This window comes from Dermacentor albipictus, chromosome 1, assembly GCF_038994185.2.
Source record: "Dermacentor albipictus isolate Rhodes 1998 colony chromosome 1, USDA_Dalb.pri_finalv2, whole genome shotgun sequence".
In the NCBI taxonomy this organism is placed as follows: Eukaryota; Metazoa; Arthropoda; class Arachnida; order Ixodida; family Ixodidae; genus Dermacentor; species Dermacentor albipictus.
Window position 1 is genome coordinate 149,228,947 of NC_091821.1, and position 18,472 is coordinate 149,247,418.

Consider the following 18,472-nt stretch of genomic DNA (forward strand, 5'->3'; position numbering starts at 1 on the left):
TCGGGGAATATTTAAGTGAGTAAAGTCACGGAAAATGTTATTAAACTACCCTAATTGCAAATTCATGTAGGTTGGTTCCCTGCAAGGTTATTGGGCTCTTCACAGCACTGCAAGTCAGCTTTCTTATACAATAATTCTACTTGCAATTGCCATAATAAAGGAATTTATATGTAAATCACATGTTAAAGGACTCCAGGCAGTCAAAATTAAACCATAGTCCCCCACTATGGCTTGCCTCGGGATCGGATAGTTGTTTTTGTACAAAAAATCCCAGAATTTATTTATTTTATGTTATGTGTAGCACTGGCTTCTGGCTCAACGTGAGCACACGCTTAGCCTCTGCATGCACTTGCAAGAAAGTCTGATCTTCTACCACACTATAGTTGTTTATACGCAGGGCTTGCCAAACGTAAGCATCTTATATGTTGCAGAGAAAGATATTGATGGTGGCAGGAGCGGACCTAGCCTTTATGGGTACACGCCAATGATGGACCAAAGGCTTTAGTTCACCGCTGAGCATTCTTTTACTTGTATTGTCGGCAATATATAGATGCGTTATTAGACACCTTTTATTATTGTAATAATAAATACAGTGGGTTGTGCTGTCACTCACATGGGATACCAACATGTGGAGACTAGATGGTGGAAGAGGCAGGACATTGCAAGGCAGGACAAAGTGCAGAGCTGCTTTGACTGCTTCACTAATGCAATTTATTACACCATTAAAATCCGCTAGTAATTATGTGTCTTCATTGGCTACTACAGGCAGCTATGCATCGTAAGAACCACGAACTGTGCATAGCATCTGCTGCGTACAGGACCTCACCTGTAGAAAGCATATGTTGGCAGCAATGAACCCTGTTTGGAGCACTGAAGAGCCTTGCTGTCAATTTCATACATGCTCAGAATTGCAGCTCTACCTAATCATATATGCCACGCTCTTGTTACTTGCACCACAAACAGAATACACTATACAAACCACAGCATGAGACCACTTATTCATAGATTCGAGGAAATGTGTCGAAAATGCAATGTCCTGAGTGAGGTGCTCGGGGTCACCAAAAGACTGAACAGAACTGCCCCTGTGGTATCTTGCATACTTATGTATGTGATTTTACTCTGATATACCACTAGATAAAAAAAAAAAAAGCATGAACACGTAATGCAGGGCTTCTCAGAAGGGCAAGAAAAGTACAATGACTACGTTGAGTTTTACACTGATGGGTCCAAGACAAATGAACATGTTGGAAGTGCAGTCAAATCGGAACAGTCTAATGTCTCCAAATTTTGTTTCGATGTTCACAGCTGAAGCATGCCCTGCTTATGGCTTTGGAAAAAGTAGTACCAGGAGGTTACAAAAAAAGCAATTGTACAGACAGATTCTCTAATTTCACTAAATTCCCTCCACAGGAAATCATAGTGCGAACTTCTAGGTGACTTCCTGAGGATGCTTGGCACAAGTGACACCATAATAAAGTAATTCGTCTCTGTTAAGTTCCAAGGCATATGGGTTTCTTGGTAAGTGAAAAGGCGGATAACTGCGTGGCAAAAGAACAATCCTTTTGCGACTTCTAGGAGATCGCAGCATGCTGCGATCACCTCAGTCAAAGGGATTGGGACTCTATGTTAATAACAAACTAACTAGTAAAACCCATACCACAGGAGTGGAAGACTTCATACCAATAGGAATGTTTCATGGAAGTTATGTTGCATTTGTGTTAGGCATGCACGTCGCACAATTTTTACTAAAAAATGCACAAGTGGTGTGTAATCGATGTGTAAACGCGATTGCTATGAATCGCGTTTTAATATGTCCGGCGTTGGAGTAAGGAAGAAAAAAAAAACATTTTTTAATAAAATTTACAGAACACCAACACCACGTACTTCACCCCTGTCTGAGCCTATCTGAAAACGCACTTGTATCTCTAGACGAAGTTGATGGGTTCCTCGAGGAAACAGGTTTTACAGCGAAAGCTGTATGTGACTAACCTTCCATAGTTCTTTCGGCGTCCCGCAACAGAAAAACTCATCGTGTTGGCCAATACTGCTGATAAAAGCTGTTTATTGACGCAATGATGTGGGGCTCCCGCACCGCGGGACGGCGCGCGCAAAGGTCGGCGCCATGAAAGACGATGAAGCGCGTAAGATGCACGCTCTTCTGGCCCGCCATTAAAGAGAAGCGTCTGTTTTGCAAGACTCGGTCTTCAATCTACGTTTCATTTTTCTGCTGGAGGTGCTGGGTGCATGCTACCACTTCCAGATCGAACACCGTCTACAAGCCCAGTACGAAGTCCGGTCGAGCTGACTCCCGTTCACGTACGGACAAGCCGTCGACTTCAAGGACTGCCACCCGAGCACGAGCCCATACCCAATCGAGTCAGAAGGATGAGAATATCAGTTCTGTCTTCCTCAACCGCACCGACCGAGGTCGTCCTTAACCAGCCACGAATCCCCACATCCTTCGATGGGGACACCTTCGAGGATGTTGAGGAGCTCGATCACTTTGAACGTGTCGCAGAAGTCAACGGCTGGACTCCAGAGCGCAAGCTACCCAACGCCTACTTTGCCCTCGAGGACTATGCGCGGACATGGTTTGAGAACCGTGAGGCGGCCCTATCGACATGGGACGAATTCCCACGGCAGCTAATCAGCACATACGCCAGCCTCGATCGCAAGGAGCGAGCTGAATCAGCCATTTAGGCGCGAGTACAGCGGCCGAACGAAAGCGTCGCAATGTTAGTCGAAGTGCCGACTTTTCCAACGCACGGATCCGTCCATGCCGGAAGAAAATAAGCTCAGGAACTTGATGCGCGGTATCAAGCAAGAGTTATTCGGTGGCCTAATACGCAACCCACCAAAGACCGTTGCAGAGTTTCTCGCGGAAGCCATATCGATGGAAAGGGCACTGCAGCAGCAAACAAGGCAGTACAATTACCGCGACGTGTCGACCTTATCGCGTGACCCTTTCGCTATACCCTTGGACAATACCGACGCCTTGCGGGAGCTCATTAGGCTTGTTGTTCGAGAAAAGCTCCGAAAGCTTCAAGTGGCTGCAGCATCGGTACCGCGACTCGCTCTAACTGAAGTCGTCCGGGAGGAAATCAGGGAGGCAGTCCAAGACCCAGAGCGAAGTGAGACGCCACAGCACGATGTACGGCAGCCACAGCGTCGCATATGTCATATGCGGAAGCTGCGCGAAGTTCGTTGTCCCCGATTTTTCACGATGCATCGACGTCCCGGACTTTTATGGTGTGCGCGTTGTTGAACAAGCAACTGGCGACTTCAGGCCTCGCCGCACGCCATTCATAGCTGAAACACGACCACCCCGCAAGAGCGACGTATGGTGCACTGTAGATCGGAGGCCCTTGTGTTTTCATTGCGGTGAAGCCGATCACCTCTACATGACGTGTCCTTACCGCCGAGCTGGACTCCGTGGATTTTCATTGAATGCGCCGTGCCCGCGCAATGGTGAACGCCCCTCTGGAGATTGAAGCCTACCTCGCGGACGCCAGTACCTCGTTTGCCCCACGATTCCGTGACCCCTGGTCACCGTTACCTGCCCGAAACAGGTCTTCCAGCCCCCTCTTCACGCCAAGCGCAACAAGGCGTCGCCCAGCCCTGCCTCCCGGGAAAATTTTGAGTCCAGCGACGTGCGGAGGTGAGGTCGTTGACGTTGTGAACGCTGAAGATCCTCCACTATACGACGACCGCGATATGACGTAATTGAGACGCAGAAAAAGCGGTGTAGTTCGGTGTCAGTATCTTGCGACGTACCAGTTACCATAGGCGACCACGAATTAAGTCACGGCGTTAATCGACAGTGGTGTGGACACGTCTGTTATGAGCCAGAATCTCGCGCGGAAACTGAACAAAGTTTCGACGCAATGGACCGGGACTCCGATTCGTACTGCAGAAAGGCACCTCATAACTCCATGGGCCGGTGCACGGCACGAGTCAACATTCGGGGCTTCACGTACATCGGCGACTTCGTCATTCTTCCTGAATGTTCAAAGGACCTTATACTCGGCATGGATTTTCTTCAGACGAACGGTGCCATCATCGACCTGCAAGAGTCTAGAGTCAGCTTCGCTACTACGGAAGCCATAGCGAACGGTAAACAACGAACGTGACATAGCGCTTCTCGTCGCTGACGATCACGTCACGTTGCCACCCCAGAGCAGCGCGCTTACCCTTGTCCGATGCGACTTGGAGGACGACGCCAAAGGAATGGCTGAGGCAAGCATCCCCCTGCTTCTTGAGCGCCACATTTGCATAGCCAAAGGGATTCTTCAGGTGCGAAACAAATGTTCAGTCGTTTTGCTATAACGAACTTTAACAGCGAGTATCGGCATGTACCGCGAGGAACGACAATCTCATCGCGAAGTCATTGATGTTGCTGACATTGCCACATTAGAAATCGCATCGTCTCAGCAATCGGAGTTATTTACCCAGCCTAAAAGAACTTATTAACGTTAACGCTGCTCTGCCAGACCATCAGAAAGACCGTCTACTGAGTCTCGTGAATGAATTTGCGGACTGTTTTTCAACGTCATCCAAAGTACGGCACACGTCCATCACAAAGCACCGCATTATTACGGACGAGTCCGCACGTCCTGTTCGTCAGCATCCTTAGATTGTATCCAGTGGAAAGGGAAGTGATCAAGCATCAGGTGAAAGATGCTCCAAGACGACGTGATCCAGCTGCCCACAAGCCCGTGGGCCTCCCCTGTAGTGTTAGTCAAAAAGAAAGACAACACACTATGTTTCTGTGTAGATTACAGAAAGTTGAACCGCGTCACTAAGCGCTATGTTTATCCATTGCCACGCATCGACGACGCATTGGATCGTCTACAACACGCCAAGTTTTTTTTTTTTTGGCGGACGAGCAGCAGAAGTCGTTCAATTAATTGCCTAAGCGTTTGCAAGTGGCCCCAATGCTTGCTCATTTCGACGAAGACGCTGACACTGAAATTCATACTGACGCCAGAAATGAGGGTCTTGGCACAGTTCTTGTGCAGTGGCAAGCTGGTGCGGAACGCACCATTGCATATGCAAGTCGGTCTCGCCAAGGCTGAGAAAAACTACTCAACCACTGCAGAAGAATGCTTAGTGGTTGTGTGGGCAATTAGTTAATTCCGACTCTACTTGTACGGTAGACCCTTTAAGGCTGTCAGCGATCAACCACGCCCTATGCTGGCTTGCCAACCTCAAGGATCCTTCAGGCAGACTAGCCCGTTGGAGCCTGCGCTTACAAGAGTACGACATTAGAGTTGTCTACCGATCTGGAAGGAAGCACAGCGGCGCTGACTGTCACGCGCACCACTCCCTACGACGTCATCGGACTCTGACCATGACTTGCCATTTGTCGGCGTTATCGGCGCCATAAAGATGGCTGAGCACCAGTGCGCTGACCCTGAGCTGCTGCCGCTGATCGAGCACCTTCAAGGAGTTGAAGGTGTTCTGTGGCCACTCGAGCGCGGCTTATCATCGTATTATTTGCACAACAGCTTTCTTTACAGGAAAAACTGCGTAAGCGGTCCAAATACGTACCTCCTTGTTGTGCAGTCGGCGCTGCGCCAAGACATTTTGCAAGCCTCCCATGATGAGCCATGCGCGGGACACCTCGGATTCGCTAAGACATTAGCAAGGATACGACAGAAGTATTGCTGGCTCCGGCTTTTTTCTTCTGTGCAACGGTACGTGAAGACCTGCCGCGATTGTCTGCGCTGCAAGAAACCACCAGTTAAACCGGCTGGCTTTTCCCACCCTGTGGACCCTCCTCAAGCACAGTTCCAACAAATAGGAATGAATCTACTTGGGCCATTCCCAGTGACCTTTAGAGCAACAGATGGATAGTCGTCGCTACCGACTACTTAACCCGGTACGCCGAAACCGAAGCTATTCCGCAAGCAAACTCGTATGAAGTGGCCAAGTTCTTTGTACGCCACATCGTCCTACAACATGGTGCACCGTCTGTTCTCATCACCGACCGCGGTACAGCATTTACAGCCGAACTTATGCAGGACGTTCTCCAGCTGACGCATAGCTCTCACCTCAAGAGCACTGCGTATCACCCTCAAACCAATGGATTAACGGAACGTATGAACAGAACGCTGGCTGATATGCTCTCCATGTATGTCGACGTAGAGCACAAGACGTGGGATGAGATTTTACCCTATAGAATGTGACTGCTGTCAGGATTGGGGGCTCAATCCCATCGCTCGTGATCCGTTGTCAAGATTGGAGTCCGGCATGAATTCGAAGGTAGCTGGCCCATGCTGTCGTCCAACTTATCCACGCTGAGGACGTTGATGAAGGGAAGAACTGCTTCTCATCGAGAACGAGGAATATGGGTTTATTTACAGTATTTAAATCAGTCTAACATGACTGCTTGAGAAAAGTGCATCAGTCTAACATGACTGCTTAAGAAAAAAAGTGTCAGTCCAACATGACTGCTTAAGAAAAGTCTCCCGAGCATTCGCACCACAGCAGTTTTTAAACACTCGGTCCTCCCGCGATACAAGGTGACGCGAACGTTCGTTTTTCATCGCAACCTAGCCGCCTCCCGCAGGACGGCCTACGCACACAAAGGCACACACGTTGGAATGTTCGGAGCCGACGTCAGAGAGGAGCCGTTCCGGGTAGCTCGGAGCCATTCTGGGTAGCTCGTTGTCCTGCGTCCCGGTCGGCGCGTGGGAAGCAACAAAAAACGGCCCGCCATTAAAGAGAAGCGTCTATATTGTAAGACTCAGTCTTCAATCTACGACCGTAGTTTCCGTAGTTTCCGTCACAAAAACCTTCCGTTATTTTTCTGGTGTCCTGCAGCAGAAAAGAGATAATCATGCAGTGGCGTAGCTAGGTCGTCTGGCACCCGGGGCCGATAGCTCTTCTGTTACCCCCCCCCCCCCCCCCCCCGGTGTTGTCGAGGAAGGCGAGGATATCGCCAATTTTCGGGAGTCTTCAGATGTATGTGACACTCCCCCCCCCCCCTCCTGTGCACCCGGGGCCCACGGCCCCCCGGCCCCCCCCCCCCCGTTGCTACGCCACTGTAATCATGTGGGCCAATCCTGCTGGTAGTGCAGAAAGAGTCTAAGCTTAATGGCACATACGCCTGTGGGCTCGGAAATCTGTAATGCGCCCTTGAACTATTCTTGTCACACGTACCCAAAGAGGTCCTAGGCACATGGGCAAGAACAGCTAGATGTTTTCGAAAAAATGTTTCGTACAAATTTTTTCAAAAAGGACTTAAAAATTCTCGGCGCCAACTGCGCAGAGGCGCCATTGCCACTGCTCGCGCGCTCGTCATCTTCCACAGCTGGCTCCGTTGTGCAAAAGAACTTGTCAGCAACGGCGCGCCCGTCGTCGTCTTCCACAGCTGGCTCCGTTGCCGTTCATCATTCCAGCGTAGAATTCTCTTCTGTCGTCGTAATTGGGAGGCCGCGTTTACAGGGGTATGAGCCATTGATTAAGGGGGGAGGGTGAGCCATTCAACCGCTGCGTTATCGATGAGGCGGACACGTATAGTTCGTACATCCGAAGAACAACATGCGTACAAGGAGCGCCGGAGAGAACAGCAACGAGAATGTGTGGCTTCCTTCAACCATCAACTGGACATGCCAGGAGGATTGGAGCTATTTCCGTTGAATCATGGCGCCAAGTTAGGTTCTATCAGGAGTGTCTAAAGGTCCGTTGCGTGGCCCTGGCCGGGAGACGTTCGCCATTGGAACCGCCCCTACGCCGATCGGAATAGGTTAGCCGTGCAACACGCGGACTTCCTATGTGGAGGATGAAACTTCCGGAGCTTCAACAAAGTAAGAGGAAACACCTTTCCAATAATTCACCTTCAAATGACGTATTGGTTCTTGGAGACGCCTTCGTAAGTGATACCCATAGAAAAACCCTTGCTTTAGGTCCTAAGCACTGTTTTAAGCCTAACATAAAACCCGCTGACGTTTTAAGCATACCGCGCTGCATAACCAGGTTCGTCCTGGAAGAAGAACGCTCGCGCTGTATTTCAGATTGCATTGCTAGCATTAAACAATCAAATTCTCATTTTAAGACGTCTGGCCCTGTCCGACCGTAAGTTTACCTTGTGGAGCATAAACTTAGACCAGTAATATCTGACGAAGAAGGTTATTTCGTAATTATGCCATATGACATGTTTTCAGAAAAAAGCGATTTCAGCCATAGAAAAGAATTTACAGCCAGTAAAACTCCAGCTTTCGGCGGCTAAGCAACGAGCGGTTGACCTCCTGTCAAGACATAACCTTGATAGGGTTGTCTCTAATGTCAAGAAAGCAAAATCCCTCACCTTGAACTGCTTTTCTCGGCGAAGACCCATAAGCAAGAACTTCCTTTTCGTGCCATAGTGTCAGAGAAAGGGACGCGGCAGGTCTGTGTCGCTAGTTACCTACAGAACTGCTTAGCTTCACTAGTTTTTTCAAGCCCCTTTTGCTTACGTAATTCTCAGGCACTAGTTCAATATTGGAGAGAGGAAAATCCTGGTGATTGTACAGCTTTTAGTATGGATATCGAAGACCTGTATTATTCCTTGCCGCATGACGGGTTGCTAAATTCTGTAAATGAGTGCATTAAAGAGCAAGTGCAAGAGTCGGCTTTTATTGACAGATGCGGTGTTTCGACGGGAGCTTTTCTAGAAATTCTTTCAATGTACTTGAAGTCGACGCTGATTGGGTGGAGAGATGGCGTTTTTCTGCAGAAATCAGGCATTTGTATTGGCTCAAAGGTTGCCCCTATTCTTAGCAATATTTACCTGAGTAAGGTTGACAGCTGCTTAGAGAAAGCCTTAAGTGATAGCGTTATTAACATATTTCGTTACGTTGATGATTACCTGATTTTCTGCAATAGGGAAGAATTCGATTCCGCTAATATCTCAGTAAGTGAGCAATTTAAACCTTATGGAGGAGGATTAAAGTTTACCAAGGAATTTCCTCAGCGACGCGTAATTCAGTTTCTTGACATTTCCTTGGTCTTCGAACAAAATCACGTTTGTTGGCAGTACTCCCCAAGATCTTCGAAGCCTTGCTAAACTTTCAATCTAAGCATTCCAAAGTAGTAAAAACCGGAATTGCCATGTCGTGCCTTAAGTCTTCTCTCACCAGATCCTGCGTGCACAAAATGAGCGCCAGTTTTAATGCGCAGGTCCGGCGCCTATTAGAAGCAGGTTACCCTAGTGTAGCACTGGCCTCTCTGGCTGAGCGCCTAAAGAAGTCAGTTTCGAAGGGGACGGACGTAATTTCAGAAAGCAGTAGCAAAAAAAAAAGAGTAGTTGGCTATTTCGTACATTCATTCAGTGTCGCACAGGCTTAAAAAAGTTGCAAGTACATATGACGTTAATGTTGCTTTCACTGCTCCCAATAAGCAATGTAAGATATGCGCTGCCGTACAGAGGAAAAAGGAGCAGGTAAAAGGCAAAAAAAGAACAGATATTTGTCCAGTGAAGCACAGTAAGAACAACAGTTTTACTGACTGTCGTATGGGTGTGGTTTATAAAATTCCCCTTAGCTATGGCCAATTCTACGTAGGGCAAACGGGACGGTGTATCAATCAGAGGCTAATGGAACGTGGATCGCCTTCTAACCTGATCACCTGGTTTTCCAGCAAGTGAGACAACACCAGTTCCTTGGTCATTGCCCTTCAAGAAGTCAACGGCCCTGTGCTGAGCATAATCGGCTATGACGGCTACGCCCCGCCTGTAAAAGTCGCTGAACCCACGAAGACAGCATTGTACGTGCGACGGGGAACTACACACGTGCAATTTGACACGCAACCGTGGTGCAGCGCTACTCTTAGCGTTGTCAGATGCCGGTTAGAGGTCTCATCACAGCGTACAATGCTCATCTTTTGCGTCTACGTGGTGTCAGGATTGGGGGCTCAATCCCATCGCCCGTGGTCCTTTGCCGAGATTGGAGTACGGCATGAATTCGAAGGTAGCTGGCCCATGCCGTCGTCCAACTTATTTACGCTGAGGACGTTGATGAAGTGAAGAACTGCTTCTCATCGAGAACGAGGAATATGGGTTTATTTACAGAAATTAAATCAGTCTAACATGACTGCTTGAGAAAAAGAGTGTCAGTCCAACATGACTGCACGAGAGAAGTGTATCAGTCTAACATGACTGCTCAAGAGAAGTGTGTCCAGCATTCGCACAACAACAGTTTTTATACACTCGGTCCGCCGGCCATACGAGGCGGCGACTGTTCGTTTACTCATCGCCAACCTGCCGCCCCTCCGCAGAACAGTTTACGTACACAAAGGCACACACATTCCGATGCCCGACGATGGCGTTGGAGGGGTGCCGTTCCGGGAAGTATCGGTGCCAATCGTGGGTAGCTCGTTGTCGCGTCTGGCCGAGGCATGGGAAGCACCAAAATACGGCTTTCCCGCGGCAGCTTGTTCATGCGTATCAGATCAGGTCCGCGCTGGAGAACTCCGGTACCATTGTTTGCACACCGAACTCGTTCCGTCACAATGTCGATGGGGCTGGTGGAAGGAGGTGGTTTTCAGCACAAAGGCCGCTTCTTCGAACGTCTCCTAGCTGCAGCGACGGAGAGTGGGGGATGCGCGTCTTGTCCCCTAGTCGTAATTGGGTGGCAATCTTGCCTTGCAGCTCGCCATTCTTAACAGTGGTTCCCGAGAACACAAGGAATAAGGCAACTAGGGAACTCGTTGATCTCAGCTTCATCTCCCACTTTAAGAAGATTTATCCGCAAGACACCATATTGTTGTGCGGGGACTTTAACGCTCAGCACATCGCCTGAGGATACAACAAATGCAGCCCTCGCGGTCGGCGCATCATGCAAGATACCTCGGAGTACGGGCTGACACTCCTCAACATGCCTCAAGCACACACGAGGCTGGGACAGACAGTTCACCAAGCAGACACATCACCAGATCTTACCTGGAGTACTCGTCCGCAGCTTTTTCGATGGGTGGTGCTGGACGATTGCATGGGGAGCGACCACTTTCCGATCCTCATACGCTTTCGCACAGGCCATGCCAATCCGATGATGAAGTCACACGCCACTACACGGCTAAGCCACATAACACACTGGGACAATTACCGCGAGTTACTGCAGCAGCAGTCTCCAGCCAAGAACATTGACCATCTGGTATCACAGCTGTGCGTAGCGAAGCGAAGAGCCACCAAACACTTACGGGTTCCCTCTGATCACCCAGAGCCTGATAGACATCTGCTCACCCTATGGAATAGAAGGCACCGGATACTCGCTCAGTACAGGCGGTCTGGTCGCACTGCTCACCAAAAAGCATGGTTGCGCAAAATACAGCGTTTGATCGAAGAATATACGACTATGCTCGCGTCAGACCGCTGGATGGGAATTTGCGAATCCATCAATGGACAGACTCACACGTCCAAGGTTTGGGCCATCCTGCGCTCTCTTCTCGGCCAGCGCAAAACCAACAACGGCGCGGCTCGTGTGGCCCTCCGAGAAGGCATCAGCGCTCAGGAACTTGCCGAACAGGCCGCTGAACTGTTTTTCCCGCAGACGTCTCGCCCCACAGACACCACATACCAGAAGGATGTACATTCTGAAGATAATGAACCACTTAACAGCCCCTTCACCATGATCGAGCTGGAGCACGTCTTGCAGCGTGCTAACGTACGTAGAGCTCCAGGGGTCGATGAGGTGGGCGTGGCTCATCTACGCAATCTGTCCCTTGAGCACAAGCACGCTCTTCTCGAAGAATTTAATCGAGTCTGGGATACCGGGATACTGCCCTCCACTTGGAAGTTTTCGGTGGTCAAGCCCATTCCGAAGCCTCGTAAACCACCACATACCTTATCCAAGCTCCGTCCGATCTCTTTAACCTCGTGTGTCTGTAAAGTAATGGGGAGCATGGTCAACACACGCTTATGTGGTACCTTGAAGATCGCGACCTTTCGGCTCCTACACTGTACGGATTTCTCCGTGGGCTATCAACACAGGATGTGCTAGCCCGCCTAAAACAGGACGTCCTCGACTCTAATTCGGTGCACCCAACGAGCCGTTGTCGCAGTGGATATACGCAAGGCATTTGATTCCGTCCCACATAACACTATCATGATCAAAGCACGTGCCCTTGGCATCAGAGGGAAGATGTACAACTTCATAGCGGTTTTCCTTGAAGAGCGAAGCTACCAAGTCGAAGTTGGTCACGACGCCAGTGCCATACGAACCAACCACGTAGTCGTCCCCCAGGGCTCGGTTATTTCACCGACGCTGTTTAATATAGCTATGCACCAGCTACCTAAGCGCCTTGCCGACGTACCGGGCCTGAAACACGCGGTGTACGCCGATGACGTCACCGTGTGGACGCATCAAGGGTGCATCGAGGGGCAGGAGGACGTCTTACAACGAGCTCTCGACATTATTCACGCCTATGCCACGGAAACGAGTTTACACACTGCCCCAGACAAAACAGAGTTTGTCGTCATTCATGGTGGCAGGTCTACCTTTGGAAAGCAGGAAGAAAAGCAGTCTTTTAAACTGTACATCGGTGACCAACCCATCACACGGAAATCTACTATCCGAATACTCGGTATGCACCTAGACAAGAACTGCACAGCGAACACTTGGTTCCAATGCGTTACGAAGACCAGCAAACAAATCCTGCACGCTTTACGCAGAATCTCTACCCGCATCCGTGGAGTAAACGAACGGGAAATGCGGCAGTTCGCTCAAGCTTTTCTTGTCTCCCGTATCATGTACGGGCTGCCGTATCATCCAGACAACCGCACACAGATGCACGCGCTCGACCGGTTACTTAACGAAGCCAAACGCATTGTAACTGGACTCCCAAGGTACACAAGCCTCGAAGGGCTTAAGAGTTGTAGCAAACTCAACAACCTGTCCGAGTTCGTAGACATGCACACACAAGAGACGAGACACACAAGAGACGAGACTTCGCGCCACAAAAGCCGGGCGACACACACTCATGCTCCTTGGGTATGACGTCCACAATATGCCCATTTTGCCCAACAACACGCCGCCGTGGGAAATCACGGCTCTCACCGATGGCAGGCCACTTCCACTCAATATGGACCCTACTCAGCGAATGCAGTGCCCTGCATATGCCAAGAGGCATGCCAAGGCTACGAGTTCACTCTCCTTGACTGAACGCATCATATATACACGGAGGCTGCAATGCCTGTAGACGACACTAGTAACACCTGTTATGCCACTGCGTGGTACGACCAGAAAAATGAAAATCAGAACGCCGCCATCATATATCAGCAGAAGCAATGTCCAACACCCGCGCTGAGCTAATGGCCATCCTAAATTATTTGGAGTGGGCCCTCGCAACTTCGTCTCAAACTGACCCTGTTCACCATCATGTATACACAGATTGCCAGGCTGCCCATCTGGCATTTGCTAATGTTATTTACACAGATTCCGTACTGCAGAAGATCCGGCACCAGGCACGCCTGCTCCGCGAATGCGGTCACGATGTTACCATTCACTGGGTCCCTGCGCACTGCGGTATCCCCGGAAACGAGAAGGCTCATAGACTGGCGCGCGCTCATCTCTCTACCGCGCCAGCCAGAGCCTCCGATAATCCTTATCCTCTCCTAGCTACCACACCTGAGGTAGCAGACCCAATGGCAGACAAGCATGCGCCCAAACAACGACGTGCCGCCTACCTCGCAGCAGTGGGCAATCCACTCTCTATACCGTCACTTCCACCGAAGGTATTCACACGGCGAGAGTCAGTCTTGCTTCGGAGAATCCAGACAAGCACCTTCCTTACTCCTCACTTGTTGAACCGTTTCCACAGAGGTGGCACACCACCACCCGTAAGTGGGTTCTGTTCCTTGTGCACATGTGCTGATCTCAACCACCTTTGTTGGGATTGCCCCCTCTACATCCCACCAAGGCTTCGTGCCCTGGCCACCATACAGCGGGGACCCTGGCCTTCTTCTCTCCGGACTTGGGCTTGCCCGGATACCACGTCTCCGGACCATGCCATCGAGCTCTGGCGAGCACTGCTGCTGTTCCTCCAGGACCCTGCGGCACCACCCGTCGGCGATCGGCTCCGCGACAGCCACAAGCGTCATGCGGCCCCCACTTAGCTGCCTCCAGGACGTTCATTAATAAAACGGAGGCAGCCTTCCCCTTCCCCTTTTGCAATAACACCCCTCCTCTTTCCACCGCAGCGTCTTCGGCGCATTTTAATGTGGAATAAACGGGGTTTCATTCTACATTGCCAAGATTGTAACTGCACGCCAGAGTTAGATGAATGCGCGATATTGTACAGGCATAAGAATGAAGATACGCGTATTATGGTAGAAGCATGGCATATCTATAATGGTGGAAGTGCTTGCGTGAGTCAGGCTTCGATTACTTTACATAAGGAAGAGATTAAGTGCCTTAACAGTTATCTCTCACGTAGACCGGCACATGTACCCGACTGACACGTGGTGATACCATTCCTGACCTTGTGCAGATGAGTTTTGTGTATTCTTTCTTTTTTCGCCTCAGTGCTGCCTTCATTTGATAGTCGGCGTTTGTGTTGTCTTCTTTTGTACTCTTGTGTTCTGTCTGCACGCCTCACCTCTTTTTTTTTGCATAACGAATCCTTACCAACTAGCTCAGCTTTTTGTCGTTCAATTTTGTCCGTGTTCGCTATCGTCATTTGGCGCAGTCGTTCGTAGACCGTTTCTGAGACTAAGGCGTAGTCAATACTTGACTGCCTTTTCCACATTGCCACATAACCTGTCAGTGACACTTATTCTCACTGTTAACGACTACAAAAATCTGTTTATCGCACAAGTACAACACTAGAGAACCATTGTAATCAGTATATCCGTCTAAATTTTGTGCGCATTCAAATCACCTACTAATACCACCTGGCCCTATTTCTTGAGCTCATTAATATTGTTTCTAATGCAATCAATCAATTCTTAATTTTTATATGTGCTATCACCACATGCAGGTAAGCTACTCCGAGCCACGTCTTTTCGCCTTCCATGTGCCACTAATCCATAAATGCTCCTTCCATGTCTCTTTTGCCCTTTTCCACTTCTTTCCTCGCCTAATTAGCATGCCTACGCCTCCGCCTTTTCTTGACCCAGTCATTCTGTTGCATCTATACCATACAAAAGTTGTCAATAACAGGTGGCTGGTCCAAATCTAGTAGATGCGTTTCGGTCAAGGCGTATACTTCGTCATTCAGCTGCGTTTGAATGTCCTGCCATTTTTCCTGCTTGCGACCACCCTGCATGCTTATGTAACAAATTTTACCACCTCTATAATTACCCTTTGTGTGTCTTTTCTTAACTCCTTGTGGTTTAATTCTGCTCTTTGCTGGTGCGTCGCTACATACAATACTTAGTCTTACTTCATGATTGAATGGGGCCCGCCTAAGAAAGCTGTAGTATACTGCCTGCGAATCGACATCCAACCGGTGTTGCTACACACTAAAGTTTATGCCGTCACGCACAAAAACTTCTCTATGTAACTGCATGGCGAACCGTCGCCAGGCAGTTACATAGGGAAATTTTTGAGGCGTTCTGAATTTTAAACGCTGCTGATGAATGCGTAAGGGCATCATCTTTGGCACTCACTGATAAGGAAGTGTTGTATCTTGAGACGAACCTTGTCAGTGCTTTCTAATGGCTCGTTGTGGGCACTTATCGGCTTCGTTCCGCATTTGGTTTTCTCCTTGCGACTGGACCTGGGCCACGGCATTACGTGGTGCCCCGCGCACAACGGACTCGACGGGAATGAAAGGGCAGACCGCATATCTCGAGGAAGCAACGATCGAGCAGCGGCCAGGACCATAGAGGAACCACTGTCCGCAGTGCTCGACATATTAGAGACTCAGAGGAGGAAGAGACGGACCTATGGCCCTCCGCACTCCAAACTAAATAGAAGACAAGCCCAAGATTGGCGTCGCATACAAACCAATTCATACCCACACCTAAACCTCTTACACAAGAAGCACCCGACATATTACACGGACACCTGCCCATGGTGTGGCGCAAAACCCACGCTGGCCCACATAACGTGGGAATGTATGGCTCGGCCAAGCAACGTCCACTCAACTTTTCTAAGCGCCACGGACTTCGTACGGCAGTGGGAGGCACTTACTCGCAAGCGAGGGTCAGGGGAGCCATTTGGCCCTTCTGGACCAAGCTCAGCGAGCCGCAAGAGCCAGTGGAGCCCTGGACTGAGGGCCCCACCCAGACCTGCCATAACTCCGATTAACTGATCAATAAAGTTTTTTCTCTCTCTCTCCCTCTCTTGCAGCACTTTCGTTTATGCGTTCGTGTGCGCATGTTTCTGAGCATACGGTGGTCCCTTTGCATGTTTATCTGAGTAAAATTTGTCAGTTGAAGTCTAGCGCTCTTCCCTGTCTCATCTTTCTTCTGTTAGCCTTGTTCGCGCTAGTAACTATGTCACAGTCTTGAACAGGGGGCCTACAGCGCGTTGCTTAACTACAGATCGCTTGAGTTTTGCAGTCTGAAATTTTTTAATTGCTGATAATGCTTTTTTCTGAATACATGTCTGGCATAAATACAAAATATCCTTCTTTATCTCATACTACAGGCCTAAGTTTCTTTCCACTCAGTAATTCATCAAAGGTAAGATAGGATCTGAAGCCTGAATTTTCGTATGAGATACCTTGATGCAAGCAATGCAGTCCGAAATACAACGCGAGCGCTCTTCAGGGACAAATCTAGTGATGGAGCGCGGCAGGCTTAAAACGTCTACGGGTTTTAGGTTAGGTTTAAGACAGTTTTAGGGCATAAAGTTATTGTTTTACACTATCATCCACAACGGCGCCTCTGAGGACCAATAAGTTATTTGGTGGCGAATTAGCAGAAAAAAACTTTCCTCTTACTAGGTAAGAGCTCTCGAAGTTTCACCCTCCACAAGAATTCCGCGTGTTGGTTCGCTATCCTCATCCAGTCGGCGCACAGGTGGTTCTGGCAGTGATCGTCTCCCGGGGCTAAGCAACGAACCTTAAGAGGAAGCTTTAGCTCGGGCTCAACTCCGATGCCGCCAATTCAAATACATGTAAAACGCAGAAACGCTTTTCTAAGATGACCACGGGGCCGATTTTATTGAAATTTGCTGCATTTGAGAGAGAAAGTTAAATTATGTGACTGTTGGAAGCGAAATTTTGATTTAGGGCCTGAATTTTTAAAAAGAATTTTCAAGAATTGGTAAGGTTGCAAAAAAATAGAAGCGCGAAGTTTATAAATTCGTAGCTCCGCACCTAGAGCAGATATCCCAGTTCTGTAAACTGCTTCTATTAGAGCATTCAAAGCAGAAAAATGTGATATGTCAGTTTATATCTTATGTGAATTTGTTACATTGTCTACAAGTATATTGTAAAAGTCCTGCTCCCATATTACTGGTAAATTTGAGAACAATCTGTAATACATCAATTTTGTCCGCTTTAGATGTAGACGCAATTCACAGAATTGTTGTATTGCTTTTCATTGCAGTGGTACAGAGTTATAAACTCGATAAGTTTTCTGAAAATTTTGAAATTTTCAATAATTTTGATTTAAACATAGTCGCCCTAAATAAAAAACAACTCGCAGCCAAAAGTGACTAGATATTAACTTTTTCTTTTAAATGCAGCAAACTCATCAAATTTGGAGCAGTGGCTGCCGAGAAAAACCATTTCTCTTTTCCCGTGTATTTATATAGGAGCCCCCGAGCTAAATCTTCCTCTTGAGGCACTCGTGGTAAAACCTAACTTGACGCCAGCGAGGAGTATAGTACATATCCTCCTAGCATGGCCGGTCTATGGTTGCACAAACCCGCACATAACCTGAACTTGAAACGGGCAAACACGATTCCGGGTAAACCACGACATGGCTGTAGCTCTGAACAAACAAATAGCAATTATCGAAGCTAAATATGCAGGATTGTACAGAAAAGTAGAACACGGAAATGACCTCAGAGTACTAGAAATGAAGCTTAGAACCACAGAAAGTGGAGCTAGTTAGTAGGGATTCATCGTGCAAGAAGGTAAGACGTGCAGACACGGACACAAGGAAGAGAACCAGGCTATAAACTGAAGGTCGCATTGTGGAGGAAAAGAGGGTAGACATAAACCTTATCTGCGCGTGCTCAGCTATGGTAGCGCCACCTGTAAATCAAGTAAACGTGCGGGCCTACGCGAGAGATAACTGTTTAGGCATTTCATTTCGCCTTTATTCAAGTTGATCGAGGGCTGGCTTACGCATGCGCTTTCACTATTATTGATATGCCAGGCCTCGACCATTAAACGCGGTGCTTCGTTCTTGAGCCTGTATAAAACAGCGCATTCATCGAATTTTTCCTTGGCGTTTCAGGAGGCTCACGTGTGCTGGCAGTACTCACCTAGTTCTTCAAAACCGGTGCTAAACTTTTCATCCAAGCATTCTACAGTGTAAAAAAAAAAAAAAAACCCCGGAGTTACCCCTTGTACGCCCTGTACGCAGACGACATTA